The 19,524-nt window shown below is 42.8% G+C and overlaps 1 pseudogene; it reads left to right on the plus strand.

Moving 5' to 3' along the window:
- Window positions 1-2,604: 2,604 nt before the first annotated feature.
- On the plus strand, window positions 2,605-18,226 carry LOC111142706 (annotated as a pseudogene).
- Window positions 18,227-19,524: the final 1,298 nt, after the last annotated feature.

A 19,524-nucleotide genomic window follows, 5' to 3' on the forward strand; every position in this document is an offset into this window, starting at 1 on the left:
TTCCCCGCATAATACCATCTGGAGAGAGATGATCAAATCCCAACAACCGAAAATAACAAATTGTCAGTGATGTGAATAGGACACTGATACAAGAGTTGTCACCAAAGGCAGCGTCTGCAACCTAAAATCCAATATATTTAGAAGATTAACAATTACAAACATGTTAACTAACTACCTAATAAAATTAAACATATAATCTCAAACATACCACTGTACTAAAAAGTCCTCTCTGACAACAATTTAAGTTGCCCAAACTATGACATAGTGATCGGGGCCCTTGTTATTAGCTCCTCCGAATGTGGTGTTTAGAAGTAGCCCCTGGCTCCTCAAGCTGTGGTCACTGAAACAGCATTATGAGCACAGTCTGGGAGTTGGCCGGAAATGCAGAATCTCGGGGCCACCGAAGGCCTACCATATCAGAACCTACATTTTACCAAGATGCCCAGCTGACTCATTCACATATTTAAGTTTGAGAACCACTAATCCAAGACCCTTGGCTTCCTGGTTCCAGGCACCTGGGCAGCCCGGTTCACAAAGGCTCTCAGTCCCAGTACAACTGCCATCTTTTCTCTCCCCACTTGTCAATCACTGCCTTGGCTTTTGCAGTTTGGCTGATCTCCCAAAAAACGCATTCTGTTTTGGCAGCTTCCAAGAGTTCTTCACAGATAGCACTGATCTAGAGGACTGAATCCCCTCTTGTTTCCAGAGGAGCTGCTTTCACTGGGCTCCTCACAGAAACAATGACAAGATATTGATGCTGTATGGGCTCAACTTAGTCTTTAGACAGATCTTCCTGGACCTGAACTGCTGCTGGGATGGATCCCTTTCCTCCTCATCCCTGACATATGTCTCCCCCAATCTCACAACCTGCTGCAACTTAGCAGCCTACATTCATGAAGTTTTCTGTTCTTCCAGTCTGTCTTCTCGATATTATTCTGCTTTTCTTCTTCGTCTGTCTGGAATGAACTGGTTTTCATCCGACAGTCTTTATCCAAAAAAAGCAACTCTTTTAGAGGGACATTTGTCCTTTATGTATCTGGCCCACCGGGAGTGTGTCCTCCAGAATGATTCCGCAGGCCTTCTTCCATGGCCTTCTCAGGCTCCCACTCTTTCACCCTATCCCAACAACGGGACAGAACACCGTTTCCCATTTTCTACGATTTTGGCGGATGACTGCGAAGGACATCTATGCATGAGGGCACAGACCTTCTAGTGATCTTTTTTTTTTTTTTTTTTTTTAAAGATTTTATTTATTTATTTAACAGACAGAGATCACAAGTAGGCAGAGAGGCAGGCAGAGAGAGAGGAGGAAGCAGGCTCCCCGCCGAGCAGAGAGCCCGATGCGGGGCTCGATCCCAGGACCCTGAGATCATGACCTGAGCCGAAGGCAGCGGCTTAACCCACTGAGCCACCCAGGCGCCCCTTTCTAGTGATCTTTAAGTAAAAGAAAAAACACAAACACGAACCTAGCTACACGAGGCCCATGGCGTCATATTTACTCAGATACAAAACGATTTAATTATAGCAAAGTTCAGTCAGTCATTATGGTAACTCGTATATCCCCCAAAAGGCCGAGGCTTGCTTTGTGCTCAAGGCAACCTCCGTAGATTCTCCTCCTCCCCAAAATATACTCGCTTGTCAGCTGCCTCCATGATTATGTTCTATCTAAGATGTGCGACATAGGGTTTGCTTTTATTTCTACTTCGCAATTTCAGTATTGCTCTGCCTTCCATGATCTCTAGATCATGAATCACTTGAACAAATAATGAGCCAACAAGCTCAAATCTGAGGGAAATTTCTGCAAAGCTGTCTTTTAACTCTATTTTCACACAGAGTGAAGTGTTTCTTGTCAGAGAATAATAATCTGAGAAAACAAATTCTCGCTAGATCCACTACTTGGTTTCAAAGAGCGTATTATTTTCGTATGTTGGAATAAACATTCCTTTATTCAATCCATATCTTTTCAGCGCCTACTATATGCAAGAACAAAAGAACAAAGGAACAACTCTTACAGCTAAATGATCTTTTTCTTATTTCTTCTCCAATCTAACACGAGGGCCTCCCGGCTAACTGAAAGGTCTCCATGGCTCTCCCTATTCCTAAACCCTCACGTCGGCCCTGGGAGCATCATCAATTCAGAAGAGGCCTTGAACGCTTTTCAGCTCCCCATGGAGGCACTCTCCCAAGCATCTAGAAGAGGGAGCAATTGATGGCAAATCAAACATAATTTTAGTTAATATGTTTCTTAGTCATCTCAGCTTAATTTTTGTCCTCCCCCCACATGGACCATTTTTCACACGACTTCCAATGGTAACAATTTCCCAGCCTCTTGAAACTCTCTGTGCTTAGCACCGTGGGACCTAATCAGGTTTTCTGAACAGCTCCATGCTGTGCTCTCAGCACTCTGGGACAGGGGAAGACAACTCTGAAATAAATCAGGGGGAAACAGGTTTTTCCTTCCCGATTCCCAAGCAGGTAGTTGGTTCTCAACAAGTTTGCTTCTGATGGAGCAGGTGGTCATAAAACCTCTGGGTCCCCTTGAGAATCCCTGCCCCACCACGATGCACCCCAAGGCCCTGAGAGACTCCTGGGACAGCCGGGGACATGCGCCAGACAAAGGAGTGGCGGCTCGGCTCGGGAGAGCAAGTCTCCACGCTGAATGCTGGCTGCGTAAGTCAGCGGCCGAGGAGAGAGATGTACGTAAGCAAACAGAACCTCACGGTGATGAAAGCGCTCCAGGTTTCCGCTTCCTGCTCCGATCTAGACTGTTTTCCAGTTGCGATGTCCTTCACCTTGGAAGAACTCTTCATTCTATTTGCCTAAAATATTCCCTAGTAAATTCCTCTCTCTTGTAGATGGTAACTTTTTTGTTGTTGTTGTTGTTGTTTCCAGATCCTTCCTTTCTGTTTCCCCGGAGCTTCACACAACCACTTTTAGGAGATACCATAAGAAAAAACCACCAACAGAATTATTCAGTTTCGACAAATGCTGTCCGATTCTCAGACTGCCAACAACAAGATTCAGCTATCGCTACCTAGAAAACCAAACCTTAATAATCATATGATGCTGCTGATACATTCCCTACTTTCTACTTTGTAAATGAGTCTGCTGTTTTCATCAGTCACCCCTCAGGGTTGGCGAGAAGAGCACTGGAGCCCCAGGTAATATTTTTTTGGCAACCCCTCCCCAAAACAACAAAGCCAGTACCCCACTGCTCGCACTTCTCCATTCCTCAGGTCATCCCCATCTCTCTAATTGGTATTCATCCAACGCGGAACAGTAACTATCAGTACTTGATGATTAACAGCCTTGTGAGACCTTGTGCTAGCAGCAAGAGTTGGCTCTTGTAGCCACCATTTAAAAGGGACGCTAGAATGTGAGAGTCTTGTTTCAAAGAGGTACAGATGGATGGCATTGTGTCTCCACTATCTGAACTGGTCATGGAAGCAAGAGATGTGCAGTGGAGGACAGCCACCGAAGTCCCTCTCCGACACTGCGATCCTTCTCAACACTGCTCTATTGCTCTATACAAGGGAACTCATTGAGCTTGATCTTGATTCTACATTGCCCCAACATAAATAAATCACTTGACTCTTCCGTATTGAGATACCCCTTTGTATTTCAAAGGGCCTTATGATCTTCATTTTTCCCCACACTGATCTTTGTGCAGTCCAGCCCCTCTGACCCCCAGCAACCACAGATGAGCTCGGGACTCTGGACTCCTCACACTGAGCCAACTTCATGGAGTCACGGGAAATTGGGGTCATCTGTAGGTATAGACTTAGCAGGGCGTAACCCAGAGCTACATACAGAATTCAGCTTCTATTCTGAACGACCCTAAAGATCCCTAGTTACAAAGAATTTCACATGTCAAGATTATGATCCCACCATATGGGGCTCTTTGCTTTGCATTGGAGTTGGCCATGGGATTTCAGAAAGATGTTTTGGGTCTCTTGGAACTACCAAGTCTGTCTGGACTGCACCAGATTTTATAAGCCATGGAGCAAATGTAAATACTTTTGGATGCTGTTACACATTTTATAAATAATTCTGGCAGTGTTTTAATTCTCTAGGACTTCAGGGGTTTGTTATATTCCATTTTTCATTATTTGTTCATTTCCATGTGGCCTTATTTCTGCAAACACGATTTCTTGAAAAATGGAATTAGGTCCAGATTTAGCAAATACAAAAGGATGATTTGTAACATTTCTCTCATAAACTGGATTCAAGCAAAGCCAAAATGAACTCATTTATACTTAGTGAAACATAATTGTCAATTTACACATAAAAGTTGAAGGGGAAATTGATATTTTAAATTTCGCCAGTCTCTACAGTCACTATCTTCTCAGGGTGACCAGGCCTTTCTCTCTCAGTCAGTTTTATGCCCACGATCCCAAAGGACCTGTATACTTGACTAGGGGAAGCAATGACCAAGTGGCCCCAGTGACCAGTTACGCTCAATGGAACTATTTCTTCATCAAGGGCTTCATACTCACCACTCTGCGTTGGTTCTGCAGAGTGACTCAAGGAGAAAAGAAATGGCTAATGTTAAGGGAAAAGTCTTAAGCTGTTCACACGAGGACGTCCCCCCACCTGAAGCCATCTTCAAACAGGTGTCACCACGGCCTCACTCACTCACCTCTCGGATCACTCAGCTGCCACCTTAAGGAGGATTTCCTCGACTGCTTGTTTAAAACTGCAACCCCTGCACCCCCCGACCCCTTCCCCACTCTCCACCTGCTTGCTCTCCAGAGCCCATGTACGCGCGCACACAGACACACACAGACACATGCCCCACCAGGATACAGGTGCCATGGGGAAAGAGATCTCATTTTTGTCTTTTTTTGTTTACTCCTGTGTCCCTCATTCCCAGAATAGCACGTAGCACAAGAGAAACAATCAGTAAATATTTGCTGAATCAGCGAATGCCTGCAGTCCATAAACATGGCGCATACACATACTGTCAGCCGCCTCGTCAGTGTATGGTCGCGCTCCCACAGTCACGCCTGCCCTCGACTCTGCCTTACTGAGACAGAATGCTTGACATCCCCTTTAACCTGCTTTCATCTCTACAAAGGTTGGAGGGAGGAGAAAAGGCATTTCCTAAACGCTCCACTTTACTACAAGGAAACAGTCAAGCCTCTAAATGACGTGTCCATGCCATTATGTCCCCAACAGGATCGCTCCTCGCCTCCTTCACTCTCCATTCTGAGCCCGCTCAGCTGCACAAGAGCGCTGGGATTCTTCTAGCCCAATCCCCAAATTCAAGTGAACAAGTTTCCACGTCTCTCCCTCTCTCCTTTCCCTTCCTCCCTTCTCACTTCCCTTCCCTTGTCCTTCCCTCCCTCCTGCCCATCTTTCCTTCCTTTCCCTCTCTTCTCTCCTGGCCAGCAGGCCACATTTGCTGGGACCGAGGGCTCCTTTCATTTGCGAGTGGCCTTCTTAGCGGCTGTCCAGCCAGCTGCCGGGGCTTATCCATTAGATGCCGGGGTTCAGGGCTCAACCTACCATTGACAACTGGTAATTCCCCAGGGCCTGTCTCCAGCTCAGGTCTTGCCTCCAAATGTCACACTATGATTTCTACTCATTCGCTTATCTCCACTCAATGTTTCACAGCCCCTCGGACTCCACACACCCGGAACCCAACTGCTCATTTCCATGTTCCCTCTCACTGAAAGGTATCACCGGCTGCCCAGTCGACTAAATTCAAAACCTTGGACATTCCCCTCACCCTCAAAATACTTCCATGTGACAGAGGTCACCAAACCAGAGTAGGAAGCAGAGGCTTTGGGGCAAAGCAAACCTGGGCTCAAATCTGGACTGTGTGTGACCTTGGGCAAATGATTTAAACTCTCTGAGCCTTAACTTCCTTAAATATAAAATGGAGACTTCTGTCATATAATAACAATGCCTATCTTTTTTTAAAAAAGATTTGATTTATCTATTTGAGGGACAGAGAGGTAGGGAGAGAGAGCACAAGGCAGTGGGGAAAGGGAGAAGCAGGCTCCTCGCTGAGCAGAGAGTCCTATGCGGGACTCAATCCCAGGACCATGGGATCATGACCTGAGCCAAAAGCAGACACTTCACCAGCTGAGCCACCCAGGTGCCCAACAATGCTTATCTTTAAGAATTGTCATAGGGCTCATTCAATCATTCTACAGAAAGCAACACTGGGCGCCTGGGTGGCTCAGTGGGTTGAGCCGCTGCCTTCAGCTCAGGTTATGATCTCAGGGTCCTGGGATCGAGTCCCGCATCGGGCTCTCTGCTCAGCAGGGAGCCTGCTTCCCTCTTTCTCTCTCTCTCTGCCTGCCTCTCCGTCTACTTGTGATCTCTCTCTGTCAAATAAATAAATAAAATCTTTAAAAAAAAAAAATTAAAAAAAAAAAAAAAAAAGAAAGCAACGTGTCAGGTACTATGCCAGACACCACAGTTCAACAATGAACAAATTCGGTTGCCTACTCTCTGAACCACATGCTGTAGGAAGCCATGAGTTAAGTATGTAAAACATCTTGTCCTAAATCTAACAGTGCCCAGAACACAGTAGGTGCTCAATAATTGGAAGCTATCTTCATTATTATCCCAGTCACTAAGATCTGTTAAATTTACACTATTGATATCTATCAAATCCATACCAACCTCTTCCTCCCCTTCCTCAGATCGGGCCCTTATTATTCTATGCCTGACTTATTTGTTGGAATTCCTCTCCTTCTGCCATAGACCAAATGTCTGTTCCCTCTCCACCACCACCCCCGCCCAGAATTCCTATGTTGAAATGATGAGGGTGTAGTCCTCATGAATGGCATTAGTGCCCTTATAAAAGAGACCCCAGGGGGCTCCCTCAGCCCTTCTACCATGTAAGGACACAGCAAGAAGACAGTTGTCTATGAACCAGGAAGCAGGCTCTCTCCAGATAAAAAAATATTCTGGCACCTTGATTTTGGCTTTCCAATCCCCAGAATGATGAGAAATAAATTTCTGTTGTTTATAAGACATCTAAACAATATTCCATTATAGGAGCTTGAACTGAGACATCTTCTAAAAGGTTTCTTTACTACCATTCATTCGGCATTCTTTCAACAAATACTTAAACTCCTACTTTGTGCTAACCAGGTAACTAGTATTCCAGAATCTGACAACATAACAGTAAAAAAAAAAAAACAGTCCCATCTGCTCCAAAAAAATCCCTTCCTCATGGAAGTTGCATGCTAGTGGGTCTTACTTCACTTTGGTTCATTCTCCCTAACGATGTCGCAAGGCTGTTCCCTGCTCTACACTCATTCTTCAGGCTGGAGCTGAAATGCCATGCGCTCAGGAGAGCTTTTCCTCACCTTACAGACTGGGTTGGGTGCCCAGGTCAGAGGTCTTCACAGTGTCCTGCCTCTCTTCATTATGGTCCTCATAACTCTTGAAACTGCTTAAAGATGAAATTCAAACTCTTCACCAAGATATGATAGATGGCTTTTACTGCTGGTGGATCCAGCCAGTGTGTCCACACTTCCCCTGTGCCCCATTCATCACCACAGCAGCTTTCCCTCAGTGCATGGCAGGCTCTCCGTTCTCTGGGCCTTTGCTCAGAACAGAAGCCAGCACTGCCTGATATAGGTCAAACGTGGTACCAGGCGCTTTTAATATACTATCTCATTTAGTCTTCAAAACAACCTGTCTAGTCAGAAATTAAAAAAAAAAAAAAGATTTTATTTATTTGAGAGACAGAAAGAGCACAAGCTGGTAGAGGAGCAGAAGGAGAGAGAGAAACAGACTCACTGCTGAAAAGGGAACCTGATATGGGACACAATCTCAGGACCCTGGGATCATGACCTGAGCTAAAGACAGACACCAAACCGATTGAGGCACCCAGTTGCCTGATATTTTTGTTTTCATGCCATGGGACAGAGACCCTGGCAGAAAGCAGCTTATACCTAGAGATCTGATTCATAATAGAAAAGAGAAGTAATGCTGGTGTCAGGCTTGGCCTCACGAAGGTAACAGCAAGAACCTTGAGACCCACTTTTCCTTTTCCTACTTCCTACCCCTGTTTTCCTTATATTTGCATTTCTGTGGGATATGGGTGGCTATAGAAGTTCTAACCCTACATAATTCTAGGTTCAAGGCTTCCCAGAAAAAGAGAGAATGCAAGCAAAAGTCTCAAAATTGAATCTTACTGGCTGTCATGTGCCTCATAGATGAACCACTGCCATTGGGAAGATGCGAGGCATTGAGTGGCCCAGGCCCAAGGCATACATATGTCTCCCCTGGAAGCCCGAGTGAACTCTGCCCTACAAGGCTCAACCAAAGATGAGAGAAGGGTGGTTTCTCCAAAGCAAAATCCGCATACATTAATAATAAGAGAGATGAAGGAATAACTAACAAAAATAACTAATGTCCAATATGTAATCTGATCATAAATAATGCCCCCCCCTTTACAGTTCTGGCAACTAAGGCTCACAGAAGTTAAGGCATCTGGCAAAGATCACAGAAGCCAGCTCTCTCTGGTATGACCAGTGCTTCCTAGCACCTCTCTGCTCCCTTTGTCTAGAAGGTTCTTAACCTATTTCCTCAACTGTCTAGCTCCAAAATGTGCTTTGAAATTCAGTTCAAGTGTGACTCTCTTTTGGAAACCTTCTCTCCTGCCCATGCTGATAAGCTGATACTCCACTGGGCAATCTCCCTACTGCCATAACTTTTTCTCTCTTCCTCCATAAGGCTTGACTGCTCATTTGTCTTCCAACAGAAAAATTTGGGAGCACATGGGTGGCTCAGTCAGTTAACTCTTTATCTCAGCTCAGGTCTTTAGCTCAGGGTCTTGATCCCAAGGTCATGAGTTCAAGCCCTGCCTTGGGCTCCATGCTGGGTGTGGAACCTACTTTAAAAATAAAACAAGGGGCGCCTGGGTGGCTCAGTGGGTTAAGTCGCTGCCTTCGGCCCAGGTCATGATCTCAGGGTCCTGGGATCGAGCCCTGCATCGGGCTCTCTGCTCGGCAGGGAGCCTGCTTCCTCCTCTCTCTCTACCTGCCTCTCTGCCTGCTTGTGATCTCTCTCTGTCAAATAAATAAATAAAATCTTTAAAAAAAAAAAAATAAATAAAAATAAAAATAAAAATAAAACAAAAAAAATGTAACTTATTCATCTGTAGACCCTAGTGCCTCAATAATGTTTTTGAGTAAACTGAGCTAACATGGTGCTTTAATGTCACAAAACCATATGAGACAGATTATCTGCTCCATTCTATATATGGGAAAACCTATGGCTCAGAGGACTGATGTGTATCTCCTCTGTTCATAGTATCTTGAGTGAGCCAGAGTGGGAACTAGGTCACCATGGGCTGGTGTTAACACTGGATTACTCGGGTAAAAGAGACTAAGAGTGAAGTGAGTTTGAATCCAGGTTTTAAAGAATGCTGGGAGTTAAGAGAGGAGCAAGACAGAAAAACAGGATGCTTGGAAGCATGGGGACACAAGCCAAGCAAGGAGGAGTCTAAACAAGTCCCACAAAACAGAAGAGCTGTCCGCATATCCAAGATTTACATTTACAGGCTGGTGGGTGGAATTGGTCTGAAAATGTTGCAGCCTGGACTCCAAGCTGAGACCCTCTCCCACTAAGTCAAATGCTGTTAACATTGGTTTTCATGGTATAAAGCTCTTGGTCTCCTTAATCCATTGGGTTGCAGATGTCATTCCATCCAACATTTAATAATTTCCCTTGTGTAGCTCAAATCTGGAAGGTGATTAGGAATCAGGAATGTGTACTGAAATAATTTACCTCCACTTTTATGTGAGTAGGAAAAGGGCAAGGGAAGAAGAAAAGAATTGGGGGGTCTATGGCTTCAAATACCATGGCTAACAGGGGCACCTCGAGTCAAGGCCATCCACTGCTGCCTAGTCTTGCCAGGGATAGAGCCTCCTCATTCTGAAAGGGCAGCTGAAGACCTAGCTGCTCAGGTCAGGTGCAGTGTGCTTTCCAAGAAGGCACTGATGCAATGGGCAAGAAAACTGCCTTCCAGGAAGGGGAAACTGGAGAGAAATGACCCCGTGCCTCCTAAGAGAAGGTAAAAATGATTCAGGAGAGGTAAACATGAGTAAATGTGACACAATAACAATATTTGGGTCTACTAATAATGTGACTTAGAGGACTTTTTTATGATTCTTGTTTTGGGAGAACTATTTTAAAATCCTTCACTGGCCAAGGCAGACCTGGTACTGTTAGCTGGACCGATTAATTCTACATCTGTTCTAATGTAAATAGCCAACAGGCATATTATTTCCACATTCCTAAAGGTTGGTGAATAGCAGTGGAATTAATTCTTGAGTACATATGAGAACATGCTCTCCTCCTATTTATATCCCACCATGTTTTGTTTTTTTTTTTTCCTTAGAGATGACACATAAGCAAGAGTTTCCATTCACCATCCCTGATTCTTTCTAAGGCAACCGGATCCCTTCAAAAATTGGAACTAAAAGGTTTTAGAGTTTCTAGTATATGAATGCTACAAAACCTGAAATTCATCAAAACTGTGATCCTGGATTTGATTTAGATAAGCTCCTAATAATAACTATAACAAAGTATTTGTTAACATTTGGTTTTCCTCGTGGGGTTTACTTCTGAGAGTAGGTTTTCCATCCAAGTCTAACCCAACAGGGGGAAGGGGAGATATGTGTGTGTGTATATATATATATATATATATATATATATATATACACATATATATATATATGTTAAGTATTACATTGCATTAGTTACTGTACTGTAGAATTGAACACTATTCAAATAGAAAGCACAGAAAACTATCACCGGAATCTTAGGCCTTCAGAGAATATAAAAATGAATTAATAATGGCCCTTGCCCCCTGGAAGTTTACAGTCTAGCAAGAGGAGAAAACAGTAGGCTTACATTAGAGAGCTTCAAAGAAAATGCAGTGTGGATTCAAAGGAAAAGGATGGGTTGAGTGAGAGATAGGGACTGTTGCATTTGAGGTTCCTGAAACATGTTGGCAGGAATATATCAAGGCAATGAAGAGGAATAGAAATTCGTAGAGTGGCAGACATCTCAGAGGATAGGAAAGCGTGGATATTCCCACCCCATTGCCCTTGGTTCTGAACACTGATCTGTAAGGAACTGCATGATTTCACTTTTTCTGAAAAAAAACAAATTGATTATTAATACTGCACCACCGATTTTTAAAATGTTTTTCTGTTTTAATCATCAGGGCTGTTGATCACCAATCAGTAAGCAAATTCTTGATGTTTATCTGGGCATAACAATCAAAAGAATCTGAATAAATCAAGCTAATTTAATGGCTAATGTGAACATGCCAGATCTTCTATTCATGATTCATTTTTTATTTGCCAGTTGACCCCACAGTTGCAGTCTTTGACAATGAATAAACAATGTGTAAGGAGATCTCAAAATCAGAACTTGCCCCTCAGTCCATGCAAACATGGTATTATATAAGACCACTGCCTCAACTTCCTCAACAGATGATCCAGCAACCACCCCCTTGAGAATTATCTGGAGTGACTATTTATGAAGTTAAATCACTCAACGTTCATCTTTCCTCTCCTACTAATATATCTTTCCTTTGGAAATGTGCAGAGAAAAAGCAAGCATAATATAATACACATGATAATAATCCAGCAGAACTAACTATAACCAAGGAAAGGGATTTCATGTAGTATAAGAGATAGAAGGACTTTACACTTGAACTCAGACATGCTCAAGTGATAACCTTCTCTAACTCTTCATGTTGCCCTGCCTGTAAAATGGGGCTAATTCAACTCACCTAGATAACCCACAGACATGATGGGAAGATTAATTATTCAGGGTTTACTGAGTGCTTTCAATATGAAAAGCACGATGTATGTCACAAACAGAGGGCTGCGGCTTCAGGGGAGACAATAAACAGCAGGCACAGATGAACTTTTAAAAAACAAAGGCCCTATTCTCATGTAAATACTCAATAATAAAAGCTATGGAAAGAAAGCCACAGGAAATATAAAATATAAACAGAATATTTTCCATGAGGAGTCAGCAGATTTTATCAAGTTAATAAATTATTACAATAGAGTATATAAAATCAAACTCATGCAGAATCAGACCAGAGAATATAACGCATGGCTGCTGGGATTATCTGGCGGGAAAGATCTCATTGATTTTTGTAGAGCATTGGATCTGGGAGATTTTTAAATTAGGCAAGGATGATGACCCAGTTTGGGTGGGAAAAGCTTAGAGGTTCCCAAGGAAGAATACAGCCCAAGAAGAAATCTCTAGAGGTAGTTATTTTTAACTTTTCAGACCTGCTTGACATGAAGAGAATTCTGAACACTGAATGCAAAAAGTAAACATTTTAAGAACTTTGGTATCATTTCTCATTGTTATGATCCTAGCAAATAATTTAAAAGAACAGGCAAAGTTTATTTACAATTAAGTAGGGATTTGAGGAAAATAAAACTGAGCTTGTTTTATATTTACCAGTATATGAGGAAACAAAGTTGGGTGAATTTTCTCTTGGACTGTGACTTGACTAAGAAATCCTTGTACAAAATAAAGATCATAAGCATCAAATACAAGACATATTAGATGTAAGTGTACCAAACTTAAAAATCAGTGGAAACATTATAGGAGCACTAAGAACATTTTTTTAAATTCTTTTAAATTTTTTTAATGCCAGTTAGCTATTGCCAAAGCAATGATGCATAACCACAACCATAAAAACTAGTGACATACAACAATAAGCACTCATTCTAACGTTCCTTTGAATCATGTGGTGTTGTTCCACTTCACAAATGACTCTGGGTCTGCTCCTCTTGTCTCTCATCCTCCTTGAACCAGCCAGTTTATGCTCACCTCATGCTTCTAGACTCAAAACTAAAAACTTCCATTCCATTAGCCAATGCAAGAGATATGGACCAGCTCAAAGTCAAGGAGTGGGGAGGTGCCCTCCATCCATGTCATGAGGATCCAGCAAGGATGTGAATGCCAGGAAGGGTGAAGAATGAGCCCAAGAATCCCAACCACAATTTGTTCCAAAATTACATATATTTAAAAAAAATAAATAAATAACTCTGGAAAAACGGCTGAGAGACAGAAATCAAGACGGACCTGAGATCCAGAAACAAAAGCTTTTAACAAAACCTTTGTTATAATAATGATGTTTTTAATTTCCTTTCCATCTATGTGTATATTTTCATACTATGCATATACATATTATATTATGCATATGATAATCTTAATGGCTGACAATCTATTCTTGCTGATAAAATCATCTAAGAAATTTTTCTTTTTAAAGAATTTTTAAATGGCCCTATAACATGGAGGGCTTAGCTCCTTTGGAAAGCGTTCCCCACAGTGAAAAATTTTGACTCATTTCTGCATGACAAGTAAACTCCCAAAAGGCGTTCTACCAAGGGACCATCTCCAACCATAGACGTGAATTCCATTTCCATGAATTTGGGTAGAGCTTTAAACTCACGAAGAGTGAAGGCAGCAGCCCCAGAATTCCTATACCATCTTCGTCATCTCGATAAAATTTATAATGGAACCTCAGGAAAGGTAACTACTAAATATACTTTTGAATTCAACTACCCAGAGAACATTTTCTATCCGCAGTATCAACCGTCCTGGTGTGAGTTTCTCTTTCACCACCATGATTATTATTTAAAAAAGCTTCTTAAAACCTAACTTTAACCAACAGTGCGCCTGGTGGTCCCGCGGTTCTCTTATTTCAACAGTGTTTGGATAGAACAGACCCAGGGACGCCTCTTCTACCAGCCTCCAACCACCCTCCAACCTTTTTTCCAGTCGCAACCCTCAGAACCATCTTCTTGGAAAACAGCCAACACCCTATTTTGAGCTCAGCTCCTGATTACGGATCAACCGTGAGCCCCCAGATCCGTCAGAACTATCCCACCCAGGTGGAGGCCGCGGCCAGGGTCAGTGTGCCTCTTCGGGCCTCCTACACCTACCTCTCTCTGGGCTTCTACTTCGCCCCCAGCCACGTGGCTCCGGAGACCATGGCCACTTCCGCGAGCTGGCTGAGAAGCACGAGGGCGCCCAGCGTCTCTTGAAAATGCCAAACCAGCTGGTCGGCAGCGCCCTCTTCCAAGAGGTGTAGAACCTGTCCCAAGATGAGCGTGTAAAACACCGGACGCCGTGCAAGCCATGCTGGCTCTAGACAAGAACCTGAATCAGGCGCGTGTGCATCTGCACGCCCTGGGTTCTGCCTGCGTGCACACGCACCTCTCCCCCCCACCTCCTTACCCCCGGGACTGCCAGGAGAGCCACTTCCTGGATGAGGAGGTGAAACTCATCCGGGACCTGGGTGACCACCTGACTCACTTCTGCAGGCTGGCCACCCCTAGGCTGGGCTGTGCGAGGAGCTCTTGGAAAGGCTTACCCTCAAGCACGTCTACGACCCTCGAGCCCCGAAGCCTTTGAGGGGCCCCTCTGCCATCCCCTTGGTGCCCGGGCTTGTGCCTGAGCCTCTCCCTGCAGCCACTACGCAGCTTTTTAACCACCCTGGAAACAATGCTTTTTGCAGAAAAAAAAAAAAAAAAAAAAAAAAATGTATGTGTGTGTGTTTGTATACACACACATATATATACATATATATCTATACATGTACATTTAAATTTTACACATAGGCAAAACTTGAACCAATCAGATAGAAATACTGCTAATGTTCTGTGTTGGTAAAGAATTAAGCAGTATTGGGGGGCCTGGGTAGCTGAGTGGGTTAAGTATCTGCCTTCAGCTCAGGTCATAATCCTCGGGTCCTGGAATAGAGCCCTACATCAGGGTCCCTGCTGTGCTGGGAGCTTCCTTCTCCCTCTCCCTCTGCCTGGTGCTCCCCCTGCTTATTCTCTCTCTCTGTCTAATTAATTAATTAATTTTTTAAAAAGAATTAGAGTATTTACACTGTTTACTGGGAAGTAAATTTAGACAAATTTTTGGAAAGCTGTCCGTGTGTATCAGAGAGTTAACTGATCTGTGAGACTGTCATATCCTTTGATCCCATAAGCCCTCTTCTAGGAATTTATCTAAAGTAACTAAGTTCAAAAAGGAGGATACATAAAATGTTCATTGTTCTGGTATTTATAATAATAAAAAAGTAGAATCTATTTAGATTCTCATTAATGGAAAGTTTGTTCAATACCATGGAATATAGTTAACTATGAAAAAAAAGCAACACTGATCATGTAAAAACACCCAAGATACATTATTGACAGAAAGGCATTACGTTAAAGACCAGAATATTGTGTATAATATGTAATATATTTGTGTGTGTGTGTGTGTGTGTATATATATATATGTATATATATATGGGAATTCCATACGTGCTTCTATATGTAAGAAGAGCTATATACTAACTGAACTGTTAACAATGATTATCTCTGGGAAGAAAGGGTTTTCTGGTAGAATGAGGAGATGGTTACTTTTGTTTTTCCTTCTTACATTCCTACAATTTTTGATTTATAAAGAATATGTAGGGCGCCTGGGTGGCTCAGTGGGTTAAGCCGCTGCCTTCGGCTCAGGTCATGATCTCAGGGTCCTGGGATCGAGTCCCGCATCGGGCTCTCTGCTCAGCAGGGAGCCTGCTTCCCTTCCTCTCTCTCTGCCTGCCTCTCTGCCTACTTGTGATCTCTGTCTGTCAAATAAATAAATAAAATCTTTAAAAAAAAAAAAAAAAAGAATATGTATTACTTTCACTTTCTTTAACAAAAAATACCTTTCAACTATTTTCACTCTCTGTCCTCAAAAATCCTTTTCAACTGTTTTCACTTTGTCCTCCATACCACCTATACACAATAAAACTCCACCAAAATCCCATGTATGCAGAAGCCAAAACATTGATTGATTAATATGTGTTATTATAAAGTTAATGGAAGTTTGGATGAGCCTGTAGAGCTAGCTACTGGTGGTCCTGGGGCAGGTGCTGGATCCAAACATGGTTTGACTGAGGTCTGGTTTGCCTATCAGTTGCAATGTCTACTCTGATTTAAATATCAATAAGGACAACTCTGGGCTCATAACTGGCTGAGATTTCAAAGGCAGTGCCAACAACCCAGTTATCACCTTGTTAATTGGTACCCATTTCCAGCTGTGGAAGTAAGACTAAGAGACTACTGAGATGTGGCAACACACTCTTTGCCTCCCAGCTTCCAAAGATGGGCTTACATGCTACTCTCCTAGCCAGGCCTCTATCCAAGCCACTGCCACCCTCCTACCCTCAGTATAAGAAACTTAGCCTGCCCCTATTTGAGAACGGGGCTGAGTAAGAACAAGAGCCAATGCCAACCACTCTATCTGATTTTACTTATTGTGGGTGCCTTGTTGCAGGCTTTACTATATATACTTTTAAATCATCAGTCTCTACCAGATTGCTTTCGTGCATTTTTTTTCCATGCTTTCTCTACATCATTCCCTTCCACATTCCCCCAGGGAGATTTTTTTCCCCCCACTGGCCCTTCAAGAGGCAGTTCAAATGCAGGACCGTTTATGTGAAGCCATAGAAATTCCTGTCCTCATCTCAGAAAATGCTTCTCTCTCTTCTCTGATCTTACCCACTACTTTGTACTTCTATCGAAGCACTGTGAACAGTCTTGCCCTGTAATTTGTTGTGTACATTTCTGCCTTCCCAAAAGGTGGTAGGAGCCTTCAAAAACTCTCTTACCACCATCCTCATGCTTTACATACTCTTTTCTGCCTGCACCATACTTACCCAGCAAAATGTCAACACTGGGTTAAGCCAAACACCTGCCTTTTGCACCCCTACACCGAGACTGCTGCAGAATATAAGTAACAATGCACAATGCTGTCACTACTCCATGTCTCCAACAGTAGCTGGACCCTGAGTACTGCCTGGGGCAGCTCCTCCCCCACTGCTTACACAGAGCCGTTGCACCCTACTCAAGCTGTCTGCGCCCATCAGCTTCCTCCCCACCTTCAGCAGGTAATTTGGATTACTATTTTAGAGAGACCACTCACTAGGAAATGCCTCAATCCCTTCTCCACTTCCATCTTTCCCCCACTTATCCCTGTGTATGTAGCCATACCACAGTGGATGCTATTGGTGCCCCACTGAGATCCCCTTTAGTGGCAGGTTTTCTTGTCCCATAGCTGTTCCGAGGACTGGTTGTTCAAAATTCATAGCTACTGCCTTCCTTAGAGAATTGCCTTCAGCCAGACAAAACCCACATAGCCTGCAAGATTATGTCCCATTCCTCTGATGAGCAGACATCAATCAATGAATGACTGGCACAGGAGGAAAAGGCCAGTCTGGGCCTCTGGGCCTCAGGGCCTCTGGGTCAGCAACCCTGGGTGCAGTTTGTGATGCTGCCCTTCCCTCTATGTTCACAGCTGATGTTAGTTTCCAGTCAAGATCACACTTGCTTAGCTTTCTTCCCTTATCCTATCATATGTCTCTCATTCCTTCTCCTGAGAGCACCGCTGACCCATAATCACTTGAACGAGAATCTCCGTCCAGGCTTTGTTCCTAGAGAACCTAACTTAGGAGACATCCTGATTCCCACCTCCTTTCCTCATGGCAGTGTGGAAAAGGTGACTCTCTTCTGTCCAATGCGCTCTGGTCCCTGCCTTTTACTTCCTTCTCATGAATTATCCTGTCATCTGTTCCCTCTCTTTCCTGGAGCTTCCAGTTCTCTCCTCTTCATTGCCTCTTTCCCATATGAATATATTCAAGATCATTCTTTCTTACAGCCTAACTAAACAAAAAACTCCATCAACTATCTCCCTCTTATTTTCTTTCCAGTCTTGATAGATGACACATATGGAAAAAGCAACCTATAACTACTGTTTTCACTTTTTTTTCCTCCTAGGGCATATAATTCTCTAAGATACAGAGTTTCAAAAGAGGAGAAGACATTAAAAGGAAAATGAATTCTGTTTCTGATATGTGAAATCTGAGATGTCTATCATAATAAATTTAAAATGTCTAATAGACAACTGATATTGAGGGTTTCAAGAAGTGATGTGATGGTAAATATTTAACTGGCTCTCTGGTGGACAGGTGAATGCACACATATATCTATACATAAGTTGTATACATTTACTGACATAGAGGACATGTAGTTCCTAATTTACAAATAAAATGAAGCACATACTACTCTTTAGTGTAAATTTCCTATCACCAATCAATTCTCACAAAATGTTTCTGTTGACTTTTGTGAACTCTTGTATCCACAGCCAACCTGTGATTGCAGTTGATGAATAAGGACACTTAAGGCACAAGCATGGTTATTTATGTTTACATGAGGAAGTGAGAGAAAGTGAAACGCTGAAATCATGGGACAGAACTTCTCCTGTGGCACCTGGGTGGCTCAGTCAGTTAAGCGTCTTCCTTCAGCTCAGGTCATGATCTCAGAGGTCCTGGGATTAAGCCCCATATCAGAATCCTTACTCAGTGGGGAGTCTGCTTCTCCCTCTCTGGCTGCCCCTCCCTCTGGCTATGCTCTCTCTCTCTAATAAATAAATAAATAAAATCTTAAAAAAAAAAAGAACTTCTCTCATTCACTAGTGATAAGAGCACAATTTTTTGCTGAATCAAATAATAGTTTTTTAATATTAGAATATTTCTTCAATTTTTTGTGTTACTCACCATGTAACAGCTATAGATCACACTATTAAGTGTAATCTACATTATATACATTTTCTTAGTCACTTTCTTAAGTCTAGACAATCAATAGAACAATAGACTAAGCCTTGATTTGCAGCATTTCCTGATTTCTATGGTGTAGACACCCTACTGCAGCAGTTTTCAAGTGGCCAACGTGACATCACTGAACACGGAGTTGGAAGAGACATGCAGTTGCCCACCATTTTATAGGATTTCCAAAACTACAGTAGATATGTAAAATCTCAAGAGCATTGATAATAAAAGAGTAGCAAGATTGTTAGAAAGTGAGTTTTAAGTATCTATTACCTTTGTTTTTAATATACTTTTCACTGTCAATTTATATAGTTTTCATAATGGCTGGGTTTGCAACCCACTGGCTTACATGATTCTGGAAAAATTAACAACTGGCTCTCATGAGCCGGTACAGGCTGGCTACAATGCACCACAGGTTTAAAATGACGCAGAGCAATCTGGCCCAGGAAGGAAAGTGCATGTGTGGCAGTCAAACCAGGTATATGGATGGAATTCCCTCAGGGAAAATATATTTAATAAAAAGGTAAGAGATGGTAGTGAGGATGAAACCCTGGAGGAAACCACCATTTAAAGGGCAGACAATAAAATGTGAGCCTGGGAGAAGATGAGAAATAGCTGATAAGGTAGAAATGGAGGCAGCAGAGGGCATCGGTTGCTCAAGAAACAGTATAAATGACACCAAGAGACTATCACAAGGAATGAAAATTATCCATTCATATATGGGATCATTTGTTCATTCATTCAACATTTATCTATTTATTTATTTGTTTGTTTATTTTGAGCACTCTTGAGTGCTTGGAAATCCAGTGTATTAAAGTGGACCTTTTTTAGCTTTCTTTACCTTAGGCCGAGGTCCAAAACAC

The sequence above is a fragment of the Enhydra lutris genome, unplaced genomic scaffold, assembly GCF_002288905.1.
Source record: "Enhydra lutris kenyoni isolate GAN:26980312 unplaced genomic scaffold, ASM228890v2 scaffoldscaffold8, whole genome shotgun sequence".
NCBI classification, from domain to species: domain Eukaryota; kingdom Metazoa; phylum Chordata; class Mammalia; order Carnivora; family Mustelidae; genus Enhydra; species Enhydra lutris.